The sequence below is a fragment of the Phocoena sinus genome, chromosome 7 (genome assembly GCF_008692025.1).
Source record: "Phocoena sinus isolate mPhoSin1 chromosome 7, mPhoSin1.pri, whole genome shotgun sequence".
NCBI lineage: Eukaryota > Metazoa > Chordata > Mammalia > Artiodactyla > Phocoenidae > Phocoena > Phocoena sinus.
The window spans coordinates 27,482,266-27,504,649 of record NC_045769.1 but is presented as its reverse complement, the minus strand read 5'-3'; the positions used below and the strand labels follow the sequence as shown (position 1 = coordinate 27,504,649).

The 22,384-nt window shown below is 37.5% G+C and overlaps 1 protein-coding gene across 8 annotated transcripts in view; it reads left to right on the top strand.

Annotated features, from left to right (window-relative positions):
- The window catches only part of MAP2 (microtubule associated protein 2), a 278,280-nt gene that overhangs the window by 132,996 nt on the left and 122,900 nt on the right, over positions 1 to 22,384 (top strand). For all 8 annotated transcript variants that reach the window (XM_032637128.1, XM_032637129.1, XM_032637130.1 and 5 more), the window contains exon 2: positions 389 to 456. The gene's annotated coding sequence lies outside the window, so the exon portion shown is untranslated. The remainder of the gene's footprint in view (positions 1 to 388; positions 457 to 22,384) is intronic.

Genomic DNA, 22,384 nt, shown 5'->3' with positions numbered 1-22,384 from the left:
CAGACTGCGTCTGTCTGGAACTAGAGAGCCTGAGCCAGCCCGCGGAGATAATGCTAGGGGAGAAGGATTCTGCAGCAATTCTCAAAGGCTAGACTTGGGTGGTATCGCTGCATATGCTCTGGTAATGGTTTGGGTTTTTTTACATTTTATTTTGTTTTCTTTTTAATCCATTTTTCAAAGCATCTGCTATATGTGATCTCACAGTAAAATGTTTTTAAATTCCTTACTGGGCTTCCTAAAAATTCAAGTACTGCATTTTTTGTGCTACAGATCTCAAGACGTAGATTTATTATCTGGATATACGAATGCGTTTGCTTGCTGGTGAGTTACAGTTTTCAATATTTAGCTAATAAATCTATATATGAATTTTTTTCTTTTGTTTCGGTAGGTTCTTCAGCTTGTTGTCTCTAACCGAGGAAACATTGATTGGAAACTACTCATTCAGAAAAGTAAAAGGTACCACATGTTTTGTTTGGGTGTTTAAATGAGGGAAAATGAGGGAGGATTTGGAATGTTTTATTTAAACTAATCTCTCTATGGTTGGTCTTTTATCCTTAAGCCTACATTGATCATTGTCTATAGCATGTATGATTTGCTATGCCGAGAATGCCATTGTCCAAGGCTATTTTGATTCTAAGATGTCTAAAGAATTATGTTTTTTGTCTGTGCTGCAAGTTGTTAGCAAATATCAATATTTCTGGCTTTTTTAGGGATTTTCATCACTGTAACAGCTTTAAAAAATATCCAAAATTCTCTCTTAATGAAAAATTAAATAATTTGACTTTAAGAGAAATGTGCTAAGTAATGATTTTATCTGAGGGAATCCTGCTAGTAAGTGATATTTTTTAAATGGCTAAATAAAATGGCTTGCCCTTCCCAGGTAGAATGAGCACTAGAGACGAAAGCCCAGGGATGACTCAGTATTGTTGGGTTTTGCGAATAAAATATTGTAACTTCTTCACTGATGCTTTAGTCTTCAGCACTGTATATATTTAAAGGGTGAGGTTGTTCGTTATTGAAAGAACCGATTTTACATATGCTTTATTTAGCATTGACAGCATAAGAAAGTAATCTTTCATCTTGCCGTGAAAGCAGTTGAATCATTGATCCTGGGCCTTATGCCTTATGTGAAAAATATTAAGCTTCAAATTCAACATCAGGATATATATTGATCGGAGATGCCAATTATGGGATCGTTAATTCTTTATGATGATCTTTGACTTGAACATATGCTCATGTCAGTAAAACCAATATTTGTAATTTGCCTGTTAAAAAACAGAAGACATTTTCCACCTTGCTGAGAAGATCAATACATCTTTTAAGTCTTTCCTTGGCATTCACCTCGAGTATCAGTCCAAAATATTTTATGCAGTAAGGTTTGTTTTCTTAAATGTACTTAAAAGATGGCTAATGTTTAACAACTGATCTTGAAATACCAGAAGTATGCAAGTGTACACCTGTGAGTGTGAATATTTGTAGCAGTTGAAGGAGATGAACGCATTGTGCTTATCTAATTTTCTCTGCAATGTGTAATTATGAGAGCCTTAATTTATTCATTCCACAAGCACTTATTAAGAGCCTTGCTGTGGTGGGTAGCTATTGTGGGAGAGAAGGAAGGTGCAGATGCCACTGTCACCCCCCCCTTCCAGAGTGTAGGCAGCGTCACATAATATTTTTGCACAGGAGAATGAATTCATTAAAATAAATCTGTGTGTTCTAAAAAAGGAAACTGCATTATTTCAGATATTGAACAAAATCTAATAGGCTAGTCTCAGAGATATGTGAAATAGATTGTGTTTTTTTCCTCAGAAATTTCTCAGTGGAATCATGTATGAAATTTCCAAACAGGACTTACTATTCCTCTTGGATACTATAAAACCCTTAGGACCATTCTCTCTTTTTAGGTTTCACTCAGAGTAAGTGAAAACATTTCATATTTGGTTATATATATATATATATATATATATATATATATATATATATATATTTGGTATTTTACCATCTAACTAAATTTCTACAGGATATATTTCAGGTGAGAAACTGTTTGTTTCCTGATCTTCAGACTCATTTAGCAACTCACTATATTAATTTTGAACTTTGGGGTATTTACGTGAATTGGAAAAGGATGAAGCTGTTATTTAACCACTAAAAAATGTATTCAGTATATTGTCAATAGGCATTAATCAGCTTTGTTACGATTTATCTGGGTACTAGAGAAGCGGCATATTACCTCATCAAAAGTTTCTTGATTCCTAAATTTTCTAGGATCATTTTAAAATTCATCTTGTGGTTTGTTAATAGATTTTGTGTAATAAATCAGGATTTATTCAAATAGTCTGTTACATTGTCAAATCAAAATAGAATTTGGCTATTGGACTCTCAGAGAGTCAGGGACCTGTATCATGGTTTTTCTAATCAATATCGTCTTGACATTAGTTAATTCCTTTACTGATTTTTTTCACTGAAATCTTCAGCATATAGAATAGTCCCTGGACAACAGCAGGAGTTCAATAAATATTTATGTAATTATTTGATGGATAAATGACTTTGTCGATATTTCCCCCATTACTTTTTTGTTCTTGTTTTTCATGAGATTACACACTCTAAAACAGACGTTTGGTCTATTTTTTTTCAGTTACCCCAAATATTCATTATATGTTTCTAATTAATCAAAATTAATTAGATAATTAATATCAGGTAGAAAATCAGGCAAACCACGTGCCAAAATTTCTTCAGGCTGTGTGCAAAAGGGTTTTTCTGGTCTTAGGTTAAGATGGAAAGAATTTTTGAAATGTCCCTTTTCACTTTCACCAGCTAAGGGAAAGACGCCAAACTGCAGTATGAGTTTTGCCTTATGGACGCTTCCTAAATACTACTCCCAGGCTTGGCATTGTTTACTGCTCTTCATGTCTTCAGCCAAAATTTTGCTGCAGCAGACGGGGCGGGGAGGCTGTTCTCTTTCTCTCTCAATGTAATACTAGGAATGCTGTCATAATCTTCTTAAACGCTTGGTTGCTTATTATGGACTACTAAGTATGACATCATTTTATATATATATGCTTATATACATATATATAATCTGTAAGGAAACTTCTAAAATCATAATAACTTTAGGGAATGCTATTCTTGTCATTTATTTTTATTAATAAAACTATAATTTTTGTTATTAATTTTGTGCTAGATAATATCCTAACATACGTTACTACATTTTAACTCTCTCTACAATCCAGGGAGATGGGTACGGTCTCCATATTATGAATGAACTGAGATTCCAATTGGACAGTCAACGCAAGTCTGGCCCAAAGTCCTTCATATTAATCACAGAATACTACATTTTTTTCTAGTAGATTTTTTGGCTCATAATCATCATTTTAATGTTTTATTATGCACATGAAATATATGTTACTGAAATAAGGTTAAAACAGTATGCTTGTAGATTCTTGTTTATATATATATAAGGTAGGAGTGAATACATCTTCAAATACTTAACTGTAAAGTTCACGCTCTGGTATATTTTATATTTTAAATATATATTTTATATTTAACCTGAGGATTTTTATTCTTGAAAGAAGAATGTCAGAGATAAATTAGTTTTGAAATAAGTGGATTCATAAAATATCTCCTATGTCATTACAATGAAGTCATATTACTGAATTGCATTATCTATATAAGAAAATTAGCCAGAAAATTCAAGTGCTAAATAGTATAACTGATGCCATATCTTGCAAAGGCTTTTATTTTTTTTTAATTGAAATCATGGCCGAAGTTTCATACGGCCAAAATGGATAAAGAAGCAGAAAACAGTGTGAAAATGCGCATGCGCCCTTAAAGTACAACTCACTAACCCAGAAAAACAACTGAGGGCACTAACAATTACACAAATATGTATTAGGATGGTCTAAGGGAGTAGAGGGAGTATATACAAGAGAACACCTTCTGAGCTCAGCTGGGTGCAGCGGATTAAAACCAGGAAGTAGCACCCAGGCTCATTGCAGGGCAGGATTACTAACAGTTGAGAAGAGACTCAACAGTGGAGGATGAGTCTTTTGAGGTGGAATTTAGGGATGAATAGAAATATTCAAGGGAGAGACAATGCCTGGAGGAGCTCTGAGAAGAACAAACGACATTAGCAAAGGATCCAAAGGACGTTAACATGCAAGAAAAGCATAGACTGATCCCATTTATATTCTGGAATGCAGGGCAAAAGAAGGGGATTCTTAGAAGATAAGGATGGAAATATACATGAATACTGTTAGGTTGTACCTTGCCTAATATTCCTAATATTAGGAATGCCTAATATTCTACCCTTTTTGAACTACAAAATGAAAATTTCATTCAGTTCAACCTAATACATTGAAAGAGGACTATAAATGCCAAGTTGAGGAGTTCTTTTCAGTATTCACTGAAAATCTATTGACTGTATTCTGGATAGGAGACCACAATTACCTACACTGTGTTTTCACAGGACTTATTTTATAGCTCTGTATATGACAGGGTTGTGTGTGAGAGCATATTGAAGAAAGCATCACTTTAGAAGCTGTCATAGGATAATCCAGGAAAAAATAAAGGCGCAGAGAGGGTGTTGACAGTGGGCATTAAAAAAGAGGTCACGAAAGTGAAAGTTGTTCTGAACTCAAATTTAACCCTGAGAATAGCAACCTCTTGATTGGTAGGAGGGATGAAAAGCAGAAGAACTCAATGGTGACTCTAACATTTGAATTTGACAGCTGGAAAAATCAGGGGAGAAAGGTAGGTAAAAGTTGCTTGAGGAAAGAGCCCCCCTTTTATCTTTATCATATCCCTAGTCTCTAGCAGATAGCCTAGCACGTAGTAGACAGCCAATACATGCTGAATGAATGAGTGAGAGAGTGAATAAAATGAAGTGGCCGGTTTAGGCCATGATGGCTGGATGTGGGTGGACTGGTCTAGTAGATTGCAGAACATGTAGATCCAAAGCTGAGAAGAGAAATTAGGGAAATAGGAAGTGGATGACATTATCAAGAAAGATGAGAAGAGGACCAGAGAGGAAATTCTTGATAGCATTCACCTTTAGGATGCAGAATGAGGGACGGGTTGACAAAGTTCAGGGAAGACTTTTTTTTTTTTTTAAAGCAAAGAAAAAAGAAGATAGTTGAAGTAACAGAAAACAAGGCTAGAATGCAAATTCTCCAGAAAAATTGAAGAATGAGAATAAATAAAAGACTGCTGGATTTATTGTTTATTTCAGTTATGTTTTCTGTTATAAAAACAATAAATCAACATTTTGTAAAGTTTATAAAATTTAGAAGAGTATAAGGAAGGAAATAGTAGCCATCCATAATTACACAATCCAGAGATTATGGTTAACATTTTCTAAACCTTTTAGCTTGTTTCTTTTCCTCTATTGCATTTAAATTTACATAATCAGGATCAGAACCATACAATTTGAATTCTGCCTTTTTTTCCACTCATCTCTTACAGTGTTTTGCCACCTGCATAATGTTCTGTCAAGTAGACGTTGGACATGTTTATTCCCCATTGTTCCTAATTTTACACTGTCATCACAATAGTGCAATGGGATACTTCGTTATGTCACTCTTACATGATATTTCAAGTGATTTCCAATAGATATTTCCTAACAACAGAATCACTGTATTCTCTATTGTCAAGTTCCTGGTCAGATATAATTTGCTGGTTTCAAAATTAGCCTCAGCTTTCCTCCAAGAAAGAGAATCTAAAATTACTTTAGCACCTGCCATGTGCCAGCCTCTGGCACTTTAATTATCACAGTGACTCCAATGTAGATTCTTATATCTCCACTTAAAACATGAAGGACCAGGGACTGAGAGCATTGCACAAGTTTTAGGACCAGTTTTGAATCTGGGTCTGACTCAAACCAATCAAACTGTGGGACAGAAACAAGACCTCGAGAAGTAAATAAGTAAATAAGGATATAAAAATAATAGGAAACATTCTTAAGAAGGCCTGGGTTCTCAGGAAAGAGAATATGTAAGGCAAGGAGGGCAGTGACTTCCCCTTCTCTTACTAACACTGAGAGTCCTAAACTAAAGGGGAGGGGCTCAGGGGGTGTGCTACGTATGGAAGCAGAAGAAGGACACACTTAAAGAGCAAGGTCCTAATGGAAGGGAGATAAAGAGCACAGACAGGGATTTGGGCTTGGCAAGCAAAATTTATCTTCCCTACAGATAAAAGTGAAAGAAAAGAGAGTGAGATTGTCTAGTGGTAAAGATATGGGGACCTTAACATATCATCCAGACTTAATCTCAGACTGGAGGAAAATTCACTTATTCATTAAGTGAATATTTCTTTAACACCAATTCCATGCCCTTTTCCTTCCCTAATGGAACTTTCTTTCTAGTGAGGGGAAATAATCAGTGGGTAAACAAAATTAAAAGATTACTGAGTCAGCTATGCAGAGAATTGGTGATAAGGTATAAGAGTAGATACTGGGAGATAAGCGTCTCAAACTTTACAGCAGAGATGAATCAACTGGGGATCTTATTAAAATGAAGATTTGGAATCAGTGGGTCTGAGGAGGGGCCTGAGAGTCTATATTTTAACAAACTCCCAGGTGATGTTGTTGCTTTTGGACCATGGACGATGCTTTGATTAGCAAGAAGTTAGCAGGCAAATTTCCAGACCAAAAAAAAAAAAAAATTGATATGATAGGAGCTGTTGTTATGAGCATGTCAAATGTGAGTCCTTCTCTTCTTGCAGTAGCACTACATACTTTTAAGCCTCTTTGATGGTGAGAGAGAGATTTGTCCCTCTTTAGCTCTAAGCTTTTTCAATTGCAATCAGTTATTTTATGAAAGCCATGGAACCAGTCCTAATGAGCTACATTTCGTTCTTTCCGCCCACGCTCAATGCTTTATCAAGCCATATAATAATGGATTCCTGTGGCTCAGGTTTGGGGATGTGAGTGCATATAACCCTGGGCCAGTTTCTTAACTCCAGTTCTGTTCCCTGCTTCATAATTTCCTTGGACTCCTCTCTGCCTGGATGTTCAGCACAGTCCTGGCCTGCTAGCTCTTCACATCCCTTATGTTCGTCTGTGCTTAGTAGCAGAGCTTCCCAATTTTTACATCCCCTTCTTGCCACACACAGCCTAATACAAGCCTTGGAGGACTCTCCTTAAAGTCACAGGAGGCTATTGAGTATAGTCTCTGATTTAATGAATGCATTTTTTTTTCCAATAAAATCATTTCCCTTTGGAAGACTGTTTCGGTTGGTGACAGCAACCTGCATTCCTCTGAAGGAAGGATGCATGTGTTTGTAGACGATTAGAATGTTCAGAGGGGCTAAGTGTTCACAAGAAGCCTTGACAGACTCCATCTGGAGGAGTGTTATCTTTCTGCCTCACTGCTAGGCTGTAACTCTCAATCTTCCCTTATAGCTGCAGGAACATGGGTGCCTCTACTTGGTTGATTCCTTCCACAGCACATGTTTCAGCTCTGCAATATCTAAGAAAATAACAAAGAAATACAGCATACTCGTCATCAAGGAAAAACAGCTTAAGTGCATATTGAACACCTGTGATATTCTCACACTTATCAGCATTTATCCTTTGCTTAAAAGGCTGGTTCTATCTCTAAGCCATGTCATGACCTGATCTGTAGACTCTGCCACTGTCATTTTGTAATTTGGTGTTTAACAGCCAAGTAGGCAGGGTCAGTGTCATTAGAAACTTTAAACTGAGAATTCCAGGGATATATCAAATTCATTTTCATATGAACAGAAGTCAACTTAAATAGAAAAACACATTTCTTCAAGGAGAAAACTTGGGGAAAATCCTTGAGGAGAGAGACCATGTCTTAAGGCATCTTAGTACTTCCTTGCTGACTACACAGAAAATGCCCTTAATACATATGCCAAGTTGAAGCTAAGAAAATGAGTGTGTGTGAAACTGTAGTTTTTCTGTAATGGACAGTGCTGGTCTTCTTTGCACAGTCAAACTGGGATTGGTAAACTTGCCAGAGTTTGAATACCATGTCTGTGCCCTTTCATCACTCATTCAATTGTTAAGAGTCTCAGAGTAGGCAAGATAATCTCTGGTGTTTCTGACGCAAACTCTCCCTCTCGCTTAAAAAAAAAGAAAAAAAAAGTCTGAATCAATCGTCATTTTTTTGTGAATTCCACTTGGGTCTGCCTCAGATGGTTTGAATTAACCTTTCTTCAGATTCTCTCTGGTGTTAATGACTCTGGATTGTGACCATTTAAAGCAGCGGAAGTACATTGATCCACATCTGGCAATTGTTAAAAGAAAGCTACTCCATTTAACAGATTACCATGAACATATATTTCTTTGCATTGTGTAGGAATTTAGGCAATGATGTTTCGTTTCGGGAAGATCTTATGTTTTATTTCCAAGGTGAACAATATTTGTACTTAGTTTTCTTTAAAAATATTTTCCTGCTCATTGTAGAATTTTCTCATGCTAAGAGTTCATTGTTATGTATACAGAAGAAGATGCAACACGTAGGCATTTAGGATTCTTCTCACATAGTGTCTAAGAGCAACCGGTTAGCACAATTTTGGGTATAGCTGCAGGTGAATTTGTGATATTCTACAATCTTAAAAGCACACCTACACTGCCAAATACTTTAAATAGTTGGGGACAGAAATCCCTAAAATGACTGACTTTCCAAGACTTTTTTTGGTACTTGAGGAAATATGAGATCTAACAATGAAAAAAAATTTAAATCATACAAGCACTCATGGTCCTGAGTAATTCAAATAACTCTGGTCACACTGCTGCACTTTTCCTCTACAAGACAGTGGATAGTCCAATAAATCAAAGGGACATAATAAATGTAATATATAGCTTAATATGTTGCATGCATTTTTAGTTCTACTCTGTATGTTATGCTCACAAAAGACCCAGGATGTAGACTTTGAATATAAAATTGTTAAAATAATGTGACCAGCTAAGAAGTTGCATTTAGATTTTAAGAAGAAAAAAATCAGTACCTCTTTTTAAGTGATACAAAGCATTTTCTAATACATGACATCACAAAGCTCACAACAATCTCTGGAATGGGAACGGCAGATCTTGTTATATTTATTACAGATGAGAAAACTGAAGTGTAAAGAATGCAGTGACCTACCCAAGTCACTCCACTAGAAGATAGTTAACCTGGGCTTGTATACTCGTTCTGGCCCTGAAACCTTTACTTTCTACTGCCATGCAGCCAAAACAGATAATGAGTATATTGTCCTAAATCTAGACTATTTTAATAATGCACTGACTTGACTGCTAAAATAACCCACTCCAAGGTAGCTGTGACCTCCACTAAGTGGATTTCCCTGCTCTCCCCAAAGACTCCTGCTCTTTAGAATCCTGGATGAGCATGGCGTGGAGCTCAGTAAATACTAGAAAAAAACATCAGGTTTTACTGAAATGGTTTTAAACTTTTCAGTATGAAAAGGAGCTAAGTCTAAATATATCACAGAACATGTCATCTTACTGATTTAAAAAGCGTTTGATGGAGGGATAGATTAATAAGAATTCGTTATTTAGTTCTAAGTTTCACAGAATTTTAGTCAAGTGGTAGACAGCTCAGCAAGAACCCAGGATCACAAAGAAAATGATTAAAGCTTCAGAAAATCAGATCTATGGAAAAACATTTAAAAAAGCAGGCATTGTATTTTGCCTAATATTAGGATAATTATAAGAGTTTATGAAGAATTTTGAGCTGGAAGCTGTGGATCTCAGTTCTGACCTCAGGGTAGCACATGTAAAGAAAAACGATAACCTCAGAGGCCACTGAGTAGGGTCAGAGCTGAGGTCAGTGTCTCAAGGCAGCACCAATAAGAATGAATCCACTGAGGACATCCTCATTACAGTGGCCCACCTCTTGCCCAAATTCTTCTGTCCACCACCCTCATCCAGGCTCTCAATGCCAGAGGTACCGAAATGTTTTTATCTGCTCTCCCTGCCCTGAACACCATCACCCCATTCATCTCACAGACAATGTAAGCTCTTCTTTGTGTTCCCATGTTTTTCCTTCCAGTGGTTCTTGTTTGCTCTCTTGAGCTGTGCTGGTCAATGTGGTAGCATCTAGCCAGAGGCAGCTACTTAATTTAAATTAATTAAAAACAAAAGATAATTAAGGTTACTTCCTTAGTCATACTAACCACATTTCAAGTGCTCCATAGCCAAGTTATTTTACAGAACATTACATATCATAGTACAGGTCCATCACCACAGTGCTTCTTTGGCGAGAGCATAACCAAACCCTCACCCGAATATCCAAGGCCTACAGTGACTCCTGCATCCCTCACTACCCTTGCACACACTCCACTCCACACACTCCTCTCCTCCTCTCCCTCATCCTCATTGCTACAATTATAATTAAATAATAATAGCTCTTATTTACTTAATGTGTATTATGTGCCAAAGGCATACATTTTCAGAAGAAAAGGAGGAAGAAGGAAAAGGAGAAGCAGCAGCAGAAGCCACCCACACAGTAGTTTCTTTATCCCCAGTTCACAGAAGAGGAAAATGAGGTTTAATGAAGTTCAGTATATTTCCCAAGGATAAGTCGCTAATAATTAGTGGAGGACGAAGTAAGACCCAGGTCTGCTGGCCCCAAAGCCAGACCTTTTACCCTGTACCAGTGGTTCTTAACCAAAGACAATTTCTCCCCCTGCCAGGGCTCATTTGGAAATGTCCAGAGACATTTTTGATTGTCATAACTGGACAAGAGCTATTGATATCTAAAGGGTAGAGGCCAGAGACGCTGCTAAGTATCCTTAGCAATGGATGAGGATGGATGAACTCCTTACAACCAAGAATTATCTGGCTCCAAATGTCAATAATAATGCCAAGATTGTATGTTTTCTATCTCCCCCCGACAAATGAATTTAAATTCTAAAAGTATGGGGACTTTGCTTTGTCCACTGCTGTTTCCCCAGTGCATTGACAATTACTTACTGTAGAGTAGGCATGCAATGTATATTTTTGAATGAGTGCTGAATTTATTATTTTTGAATTAATCAAATACCTGCACATGGTAAAAAAAACAATCAAGCCAAACAAAGGGACCAAAATAAAATTAGAGTCTTCTTCCCTAGACCCATCCTCACCTCATATCCCAGTTTAATAATTGCTATACTCAGAATTCTTCTGATTCTGATTCAGTGACTTTAATCTCTTGCAACCAAATTTCTTTCTTGTAGACTGAGGTCAGCACACTTTTTTCTATAAAGGGGCAGATAGTAAATACTCTTAGTTTTTGAGGGCTATACAGTCTCCATTACAGCTAATCATACAGCTACAGTGTGCTCTGCCATTGTAGCCCAAAGGAAACATAGATAGTAAGTAAATGAATAGGCATGGCTGTGTTCCAATAAAACGTAATTTACAAAAACAGGTGGTGGCTGTATTTGGCCCGTGGGCCATAATTTCCCAACCCTTCTTCTAGGCTATATTCCCCTCTCCCTGTACTTTCTATCTCATGTTATCTTTTATTATATTCCATTTCTGTTTTATTGGAGCTTCTTCTAAAGGCATTTATTCATATATGGCAGGTTATTGATAAATTTGAGTCCTTACATGTCTCAAACCATGTCTTCATATAGTACTCATACTTGATTGGTAATTTGGCTAGATCTGCAGTTTTGCTCTATTATATTTTAGCATCCAGTGTTATTGATAAGAATTCTGATATCAGTCAGGTTCTCATTCTTCTGTGAATAACCTTGATTTTCTTTTTCTTTATAGTAAATTTTAGGAGTTTTGTGCAATTTCAAAAGGATGTGTCTATATGTAGGTCTTTTAATATTTATCTCATTTGACAATAAGATTATTTAAAATTAGTTATTACTTTAAATCATTTAAATCTTTTAAACTAACAGACACTTTCTTCTCTTCTTTTTCTGGTTATGTCTGCCTCTGTCCCATATTTAGAGGATTCCTATTTATAAATGCTGGACTTACTGGATTGATCTGTTTCATCTCCTTTTTCACATATTTTTAATATCCCTTTTTTCACTTTTTCTACATTCAAGGAGTTTTTTTCTTCTTCTAATCAGCTGAATTATTATTTGCCTTTAGTCCTGCCAATTCTATTTTTTAATTATATATTTTAAATCATATGTTAATTTACAGGATTTTTTTTCTTATTCTCTGATAATTTTCTGTAATTCATTTTTGGAAGGAAGTTTATTTTTAAAGTATGCAATTAAAAAATGTATGCAATAGTCTTTCACATGCCTCTGAAAAAGATACCTATAATTGTAGGTTTTCTTCTGTTCCCTGAATCATCTCTGTTTCTCCAGGAGTCATTTTTTTTTTAATAGATCATTATTGGAGTATTATTGCTTCACAATACTGTGTTAGTCTCTGTTGTACACCAAAGTGAATCAGCCATATGCATACGTATGTCCCCATATCCCCTCCCTCTTGAGCCTCCCTCCCACCCTCGCTATCCCACCCCTCTAGGTCATTGCAAAGCACTGAGCTGATCTCCCTGTGCTGTGCTGCTGCTTCCCACTAGCTAGCTATTTTACATTCGGTAGTGTACATATGTCGATGCTACCCTCACTTCGCCCCAGAAAAGACAACCCTCAGAATGGGAGAAAATATTTCCAGGAGTCATTTTTAAAAGTATTTTTCTATTCATGCCTCTGGTTTTTCTCAGATGCCTTGATTTGAAGGGTTTTTGTTTGTTTGTTTTAATGAATGAAGAACTAGGCTGAGGAACATAGGTAGCTATTGTAAGTTTCCTCACCGTGAAGGCTGACTGCAAGTTCTGGGTAAGTGAGCTGACTTCGTCAGGAGCAGGCATTCCAGAAGGAGCATGGAGGTGGAACTGGCAAGTGAGCAGGTTAGGGTCCCTACAATTCCGCAGTGTGTTTCAGTTCTGCATGGGTTTATCCGTACCAGAACTGTTTCCAAAACTGATAACCCGCTTTCATTAAAGACTAGTTTTTATTTTTACTGTTGGGGGCAAAAGCTTCTTCCGTCAGCTAAAAACGTAGTAGCAAAGGAGAAGAAGAGAAACGGTCTCAATTGTTCTGAATACGTTTCTTAGTGAATTGCCATGATATTGGTCTCACAGCCCCCTCGGACTCTGTATTTGAAGACTTTCAGCTTGGAGTTTCTCCACGTTTCCTTGGGATGGACCTGCTGAAACTCCTAGCAGCAGTTTCCCTGGTGTTTTTTCTCTGTCTCAGCCTATCTGCTTTCTGGCTTCTAGAATATATTCAAAATGTTTGTTAGAGTTACATTATTTTTCAACATTTTTATCATTTTCATAGCATCCATATATGTTTACACTGTACTTTTTTGTGCTAGTTACCTTGTTCTACCTTTACTATTTACTAGCTAATGGAAAAATTATTTCCCTTTTCTGGGCCTTTTTTTTCCTATAAAATAATGATGGTATCTGATTTTGAGGGTTGAGATGGAACATATGAATGCATGTTGAAAGCTGTAAAGTAGAAAGCAAAAAATAAGCTATCTTTATACAGAAGACTTTGTCAAGGGTCCAGAGTAACCAGTAAATCCAAACCTGGAGATTAGCCACAGTTACAGGAAAACCCCTTCCCTACCCAGTAGAAATTGCAAGGTGATGCCAAGTTGATATTAGAACTAAAATGCTATATGTGATGCAAAAGAACCAGAAATTATGTATTAGTAGCCATACTAAAATAAGCAGTTGTTCATGGATATGTTTTTTTACCTAATGGAAAGATGAAGATAAAAGCAGATCAAGAATGTAGTTGAAATACTATAGTTAAATTAAACAAATGTGAATTTTAGGTTTAGCATAGAATGTACAACTTAATTTTGTGTGATCCGTTTTCTGGACAAAATTAAGAATATGAATATTTGGGTAATACTGAGTATAATGTAGTGCTGTTAATTAGCTATCAAAAATATTATTTCATATGGCTTCAGTTCATTGAAAGTCTCTTCTCTCTCAATGAAGTTGGGACTTGAAGCACCCAGGAAAAGGAAAAATGTTTAAATGGCAGTAACAGTAGAGTGGCTTAATAGTAAAAACTGAAAAAAATGTTAAGAAAAAATTAAACGTAGAAAGAAAGTTAAGAGTCACAGCAGTCTTTGACTTCAGCGTACGGGGAACCATTTGTGGATAATTGATAAAAGGACTATTTTTCCTAAGTTCTTAAAACCCAACATCTTATTGATAGCCTTTATTATTAGAAACAAACTGAGAACACATCAAACAGACAAAACGTGAAATAGATCAATGTGAACGTATGCTGAGTGATGCATATACGATGTGCTATCTGACTGCTATTAATCCTCATTTTCTGCATGCAGTTATTATTCCAAAGTTGAATGTCTGTAGAGGATAAGTCACCAGCCATAGTTAAATGTTAATGGATCCAGTGACATAATTTAAATTCAAGGCTTCATTCAAAGGAATGTGAATAAAATGCATTTGTTTGGCTTTTTATGGCCACTATTAAAAGTAAAGGAAATGAGACCATAAACAACTATGTTCAAATACTGGCATAGCTGAGTCTGCTTTGTGGCAATACAAAACCATATTTATTGATGGGGAAGCTCTGTTTAACTTACCCAGCCCATCTATATTGTAATTGAGGTTTAAAACTGTACTTGGCAACTTAGGCCAAATGCATAGTGCTAATTCAAAGTGAGTTCATTTTGATGTGGTTTAATTTTCTGTTGTTTTAAAAGCCTGGTACAATTTATGAGTTTTATTTTTTTTCTAATCCATGCCTAAGACCTTAGCTGATAATTAAGGTGGTACAGATTACTTTTGCCCCCAATATCGATTATCTCTTTCTTCCTCAGTAATAATAGGACCCCAGCTTTTTGGAGGATTCATGATCACATGGCCATTCAGAATAAGATCCAGAATTCCAGCCTCCCTTGTATATAGGTGTAACCATATGACTAATTTCTGGACAGAAAGATATGAACGAAAGTTGTGTGTGAAACTTAGCTCAACTGCTTAAAAAGAAGGAGTGTGCTATTCATCACTGCTTCCTCCTTTCTGCTGGTGGGAATTCATACGTAATGGCTAGAGCTTAAGCAACCATTTTGAATATGAAATAATCTTGTAATGAATTTCCGTTTCGTTTAAGCCACTGTTATTTGGCGTTTTCCCATTACTTACAGCCTACCCTAGTCATCATTTTTTTTTTTTTTTTTTTTTTTTTTTTTTGCGGTACGCGGGCCTCTCACTGCTGTGGTCTCTCCTGTTGGGGAGCACAGGCTCCGGGCGCACAGGCTCAGCAGCCATGGCTCACGGGCCTAGCTGCTCCGCGGCATGTGGGATCTTACCAGACCGGGGAACAAACCCGTGTCCCCTGCATCGGCAGGAGGACTCCCAACCACTGCGCCACCAGGGAAGCCCCCTAGTCATCATTTGTATACCAACTTTGCAACCTTATATTTACTTTCAAGAAAAGACTCTGAAATGTCATTTTAGCAAGTATTATTGTTGACTATATAAATAATGTTTATATTAAAATTGCTACCTAAAATATACCTGTCCAGTCAGTTACTGAGTCCCATCAGTTCCACTTCCTAAACAGTTTTCAAATCCATCCATTTCTCTATCCCCAAAGGCTGTGTTAGTCTGTCTCCCATCATCTCTGATCTTAACAACCGTGACAGATTCCTGCATGGACACTTGCTCCATACAAACCGTTATACACATAGTAGCTGCACGTATCTTTTAAAAATACAATATAATCATGATATGCCTGTATTGAAAACCATAGTATTCATAATAAAGTCAGGAATCTATAAACTGTGCTACAAGGCCATCCGTGATGTGGCCTCTGCCTGACTCTCCAGCCCATCCTGAGTTTACTGCCTTGGGGTTATTGCACTTATTTTCCTCTTTGCCTGGAGCACTCTCTCTACTCTCCTCACCTCCCATTCCACTCCTGTTTCTTCTGTCCCTCTACTTACTGAGTCCTACTCATTAGTTATGTCTCAGATTTCATGGTTAAGCCTTAAGCCGTCTCCCAGCCTCTGGTCTAATATAGACCTGTGTATCACATGCTCTCATAGCACTCTGAATTTCTCTCACTTATATTTATCAACTTAATGCATGTCTGTCCCACAAGACTAGAATGTCCATTGAGTGTCTGTCCCATTCCTGACCATAACCCCAGAACCCGCTGAAAGAACTGGGACAGAGTAGGTGCTCAAAGAACAATGTTGACTGACTGACAGACTGATCCTTTATTTTCTTCTTTTTCCCTAAAAAGCATAGCTAACTGACATCTCAACCAGAGTTCCACTTATCAAAATCCCATGCATTCCCTGGGTCATCCAAACCATGCATGTGCTCTCACCTTTTAATTAGATATTTATTTTATTTTTTCTGCCCCACCCATTTTTTTAAAGACTTAATTTTTTTTAGAGCAGTTTTAGGTTTACAACAAAATTGAAAGGGAGGTACAGAGATTTCCCATATACCTCCTGCCACCACACATGCATAGCTCCCCCATTATCAGCATCACTTACTAAAAAATGGTACATTTTTCACCAAGGGTGAACATTGACACATCATAATCACCAAAGTCCGTAGTTTTTACCTTAAGGTTCACGCTTGGTGTTGTACATTCAGTGGGTTTGACAAATACATAATGATTTGTGTGCATCACTGTATCATACAGAGTACTGTCACTGCCCTAAAAAATCCTCTGTGCTGCACCTATTCACCTCTCCCTCCTACCAATAATTACTTTTCTTGAGATCATATACAAGACTTGAATTACTATTTGGGAACACATTCTAGAAAATATGAAGTTTATTTTTTAATACTAACAGCCTCTATTTAAAAAGCTGTTTATTATCATTGCCTTCATCCCAACAGAGCAGAAACTTCTGGAGGCTATGGCTGTTATTGCCTTTTGCAAGCAGAATGTCTGGCACATAAAAGACATTTAACAAATGCTGGGTTATAATGCAGTGAAATAAGTACAGACTTTGAAGTTAGATACCCTTGGGTTCAGATCCAGGATCTGGCCCATCATCAGCTCTGAGAAATTGGGAACTTATCAAGACTCGGTTGTATAAAACGGGAATGAGAATAACAACCTCATCAGGATATTGCAGGAATTAATGAAGATAATTTACATAGCAGAAGCTCTATATTTGGTAGTGATTATTATGACTTTCCAAGTTTATATTTCTCCACCCCCTTCTTAACAGACAAGGTGGATGCTCAGTTCTTTATGTTGTTTTGATGCTGAGTGATATAAAGTTGATAAAGGTAAAACCTAACACTAAATAAAAAATAAGACTTATAAAAGAAGTGTGGAAGGTACTGCACAGTTCTGTTTACTGTGCCCCCTTTCCTTTCTGCCCACCCCACCCCACCAAAACAAAAAAGACAATGACAGGTGAAAAGCAGCAAGACAAAAGGTAGAATTGTGTTAAATCACCCAAGGTCACCAGAAGAGCCTGAAAATTATATACATTCTAAATTACACCACCTGAGGCCACTCTGCTCTTAGGAGAGAAGCTGACTTGGGGAGATGTTAAGAGTTTCAGGGGTCTCCCTTGAGGCTTATCTGCAATGCAGATTTTTCTGAGCCTTTCCTAGCTATTTCAGCCTCCAGACCGACCAGCTGCTCTCACTCCTCCCAGCTGGCTTAATAGGATTTATCTTCTCTACAACAGGCTTCCTGGGTCATCCACCACCAGAACCGATTCTGGATAGATGTTCGTCCCCTCCGAATTTGAAACAAAATCCCTACCAATCCCCAGAGTTGCAAGGGTCCATTATTGCCGGACTCAAAGAAAGGTGAATTATTGAGTAATTATTTCCCACTCTCTGCCTTTGGCCTCATAGATGTGATCTTTTGCAGGAGCTCTCCATCAGCCCCTGTTGCAGAATCAAAAGTGACACATCTCCTTGTAGGGCTGGTGGAGCTGAGACACCATGGGTAGCTCGGAGGCCACTGCCTAGAATTTGCAGCCTTCCCTAGGTGTTAGTGCTACTTGGGGCCGACTGATTTCAAATGCTCTGCTGTTGCTTCTCTGCAGGACTCCATCAGTTAAGCCAGAATTGTGACTATGCAACCCTTCCTGCAGGTTCAGGTTATGCTTAATTTGCATGCACCGATTCATGCTGGAGTTTTTTTTTTTATGACTAGCAAGCATATTGTTGAGAGGCTAATAGCTCATGTCAGTTCAGGTTTAAGCATCTCCCGTGGACAGGTGTGTGCTCTTGGCCAGTGACTCTGGGGGGATAGGTTTCTCACCAGTAAATTTCAATCATACTTGCCTCAGAGTTGTTGTGAGGAATAAATGTCACATTGATTGTGAAGTACCTAGCAAGATTGTGAAGTACTTCACAAATTTTAATTTTTAAAGACTTAGAATCTATAAATTAAAATTAGGTTATAAAACAGACTCTCTACCTAACGACGTTTCTACTACAAATCAGTATGTACTTAGAGATGGTCAGTAAATGGAGGCTGGTATTCCAATTATTTTATTTGTATTTATTTATATTTAGTGACATACACTAGTTATAGTTCGTCAATTAATCTTTTCCAGTTCTCCCTCTTTTTTCTTTCTTTTATTTTTTAGTCAAAATAATGTAGAATTTTATTTTTGGAACATTCCCATTTGGAATTATTCCTTATTCTTTTTAGGCTTAACTCTGACCATGTTTCATACTTAAGGAAAATAAATTTTTGAATCTAGAGGGAAAATGCTATTGATTTTCATAAGATATTTAATAATCTTTGACATGTAAAACATCCTTTAAAAAAAAGGTAAATAGCTATTCATTATTTATAAAGAGAACTTTAATGAATTATGGCCAAAATAACAGTGAGCTTGGAAATCAGTATGCTATAGAGGTCTGTTCCTGGGAGTTTAATTATTTTAGTGTCTTTTCCCCCTTTTCTTGCTAATGACTTACCAAGTATGTAAATGAGAAAAATACTGATTAATTCTGGGTTCCATCAGTAATGGTTCTTGGGCTTCCCTGGTGGCACAGTGGTTGAGAGTCCGCCTGCCGATGCAGGGGACACGGGTTCGTGCCCCGGTCCAGGAAGATCCCACATGCCGCAGGGCGGCTAGGCCCGTGAGCCATGGCCGCTGAGCCTGCGCGTCCGGAGCCTGTGCTCCACAACGGGAGAGGCCACAACTGTGAGAGGCCCGCTTACCGCAAAAAAAAAAAACATAATAATGGTTCTTAAGTTTACTGCGAATCAGTTCTGGAAGGTTGTCACATTTGACTCGCAATATATTTTTCTGTTAGGACCTGCAGATAAGAAAGGATAAGGGATATTCAGCATCTTAGTCCCCTTTGAAGGAGTACTACTTATATTTTTAAAGATAAATCTTAATTTTCAAAGACACCTTGTATCTACAAACTAAAATTAAATTGTAAAATAGACTTTCTACTTAATGGCATTTAAATAAAGGCCATTTGTTTACTTATGTGACATGCATAAACTCTTCCAAGCTTTAAGTTTCATCTTTATAAATTCCTCTTTTCACAGACATTTTGTGTGAAAAATCTCCCAAACTAATTTATACAACATCTGACTCAAGCATATAATGTTGTCATTGTTGCTTTTCTAAACTACCTGTTGTTCATCTTTTAAATTTTATCTAGTCTGAAAGGAAATTGCCTGATATGCCTAAGCTTCAGTTTTCAGCTCAAATGAAGGTCAACCATTAATTTGCTTTTTATATTCTCCCCCAAAATGAAACAAATCAACTCTCTGTTAAAAAGAAAAAGTTGGCAGATCGCATTTACTATGGAGGTTAAAAATGTCGTTGGCTTTTAAAACAAATATAAAACTACTAAAATTTTTTATCTTCAAATTCATTTAGGTAGAATTAGCAAATATGCCAAGAGGCAGTAGGCTACCCATTCGGTGATAAACTAAATGCTGATGAAAACACTGCATTTGATTTCACATACTGCTCTTCAGCTGGCTTGGAGCCACCTTGGCCTCCCTGAGCTGTCAGAAGATTGAGGCTTTTGTAAGTTCTCTGGATCAGAATCCCAGCACGTTGAAGAGCTACTGTAAATAGGAAGATGAATACGGAAATAAATCCTAAACCTCTTTTACTAGTATTGATAGTTAATACCTACTACCGATAAAAGTACATATTTATACTGGCGATCTCTTTTAATGAGCTCGCAGAACAGGAACCAGCTCTCCTGACAACTGAAAGAGACCAAGAAGACTCAGGTTATTGTAAGAACCTTAGTGGATTCTGAGCATGCCAAAACTGGACTAACTCTGTTACCAAACTCAGGTTCGGCTGTTCACTGCTCAAAAGCCAATAATTTGAGAAGCGAGTGTCAGTAGAAAGGAAAGGTGCTTTAATCAGAAAAGCGGGCAATCTGGGGAGAAAGTAGACTTGTGTTCAGAGACCAACTTGGAAGATTTTGTCAACCAGGACAGTTTTTAAAGGAAAAGATGGGGGGAAGAAAATGAATCATCAAGGCAGGAGGTTGGGTTCTGCATCATTCTCCATTGCATGCAGACTGGCTGACTCTCTCTTCAGATGTTATCTTGCTGGAGTGATCTGCCTGCAGGACTCCTTAGGGGGCTGTTGCCTGTAGATAGCTAATCATTCTTTAACTACTTAATTCTTCATTCTTACTTCTTTTTATCTAGGAAAAGGATCGGCAGGTTAGGCAGGGCATAGTGTGCATTCAGAAAAGCATAAATCAGGAATTAGTTTGAACTGCTTAGTGATCTCATTCCTATAATTAGGGTTACAAGGTTACAGGGGGACAGAAATGGGTAAACAAGAAAGAGGCAAAAGAGCTGCTTTCATCTCCACTCCATTGGGGTTTTCATAAGAGTGAAGAGCTACCTATGGTGCTCAGGGCCACTTCGCTGAAGTAAATATTACACATTGGAAATTTACTACCAAATCTTAAAATGGCTTCACAACTTGCCCCATTTTCTGGAAATAGGAAGCAAAGTGTCAAGAGATGCTTTGGCGACCACACCTCACTGACAGCCCTAGGAGGGAAGCTAATGATTCAGGCAGACATCTCTAGTTCAAAAATCAGTAGCTTGAACTGAGACCATTTACAAAAGAAACTGCTTAACCTCAAATATCAAAGAAAGATAAGACATCCTTAACAAAGAGGACTACTGGCTGTGCACTGTCATTGTTTCATTCAACTCCACCAGGAGTCCAACTGGCTTCAATCATGGGGACAATGGTAGTTAGTTGAATAGGACTGCCTGTTCAGGCCTTGGCTTCAGACCTGGTCTGAATAAGAAGTTTCTGGGAAAAATAAACCCCTCCATTTATTTAAGATTAAAGTACAATGTAGAAAGTACAATATGGCATGGCTATTATTATTTTTTCTACCTAGCATGTTGCTCATGACAGATGCCCAAGTACTAATCAATAATCAACAGAAAGAACTTTATCACCTCCAATGTGCCTTCATAGTTATTGTCTCATTTGATGTAGAAACTTAAAGAAAGTGGGGCTTAGCCCAGACCATTGACCTTGTTGTATGTGTAGAAGAGGGAAACAGGGCACAGAATAATTTAAGGGCACATATTCAAAGCTTTTCTGTTTGATGGTGGGCAGCCCCTTTTGTTCCATGTTAACAGCTAAGTGGGGAGAGGAATTAACCACACACTCTTTTATCCCTCTACGACTGTTTCTCCTCCCTTTGTATCATCCTTCTTTGACCACATAACAGAGAAGCCACAGTTTTGCGCATTTTTGACAGAATCTCTCACAATTTTTGAGGTAAATATAATACTATAAGAGAACATTTCTTGTTAGTAACCATCCAAGTCTTTTCATCTGTGGAACAACCCACGATTACTACTACTGGTTTCAAAATTGATCTAACAATCTTAGGGCTATGTATGCTCAGGTGGCAAAAAAAGAGATTTGGAAAAGCTTGTATAACGCCACAGTAAAACCACAGATGTCCTGCTTTTGCTGGAGAGAGGAATGTGCAGTCGCCTGGGGGGACATGTTACACATTCCGGTGAGCTAAGGGCTCTGACTTGCTGAGCTTTGGCAGGTCCCATAGTCTGCTGGAGGATTTTGTTTTGCATACCGTGTGCATTCACTAGTTTGCACCAGTTTGTACTACTTTACCTCGAGATCCACTGGATCTTTCCAGCCTTAAGGAGAGGTACCAAAAAGAGGCTATAGATCAGGGTACGGACGAGGACGGATGAACAGACTTGGAATCTTAGGATCATTGCATTTGTTTAATCATAACTTCAATTTAGTATTCCTAGCAGATCCTGAGGTATTCATTAAGTCTGTGCCCAACGCCTTTGAGACGAGAATTCTGCACAAATCCCCGTCTTAATCTGCCCTAATCCAGATGAGCTAATTTGGTAGTTTGACCCTTGAGTTAACTAAAATGACTGTCACACAGGGAGTTCAGTACCCTAG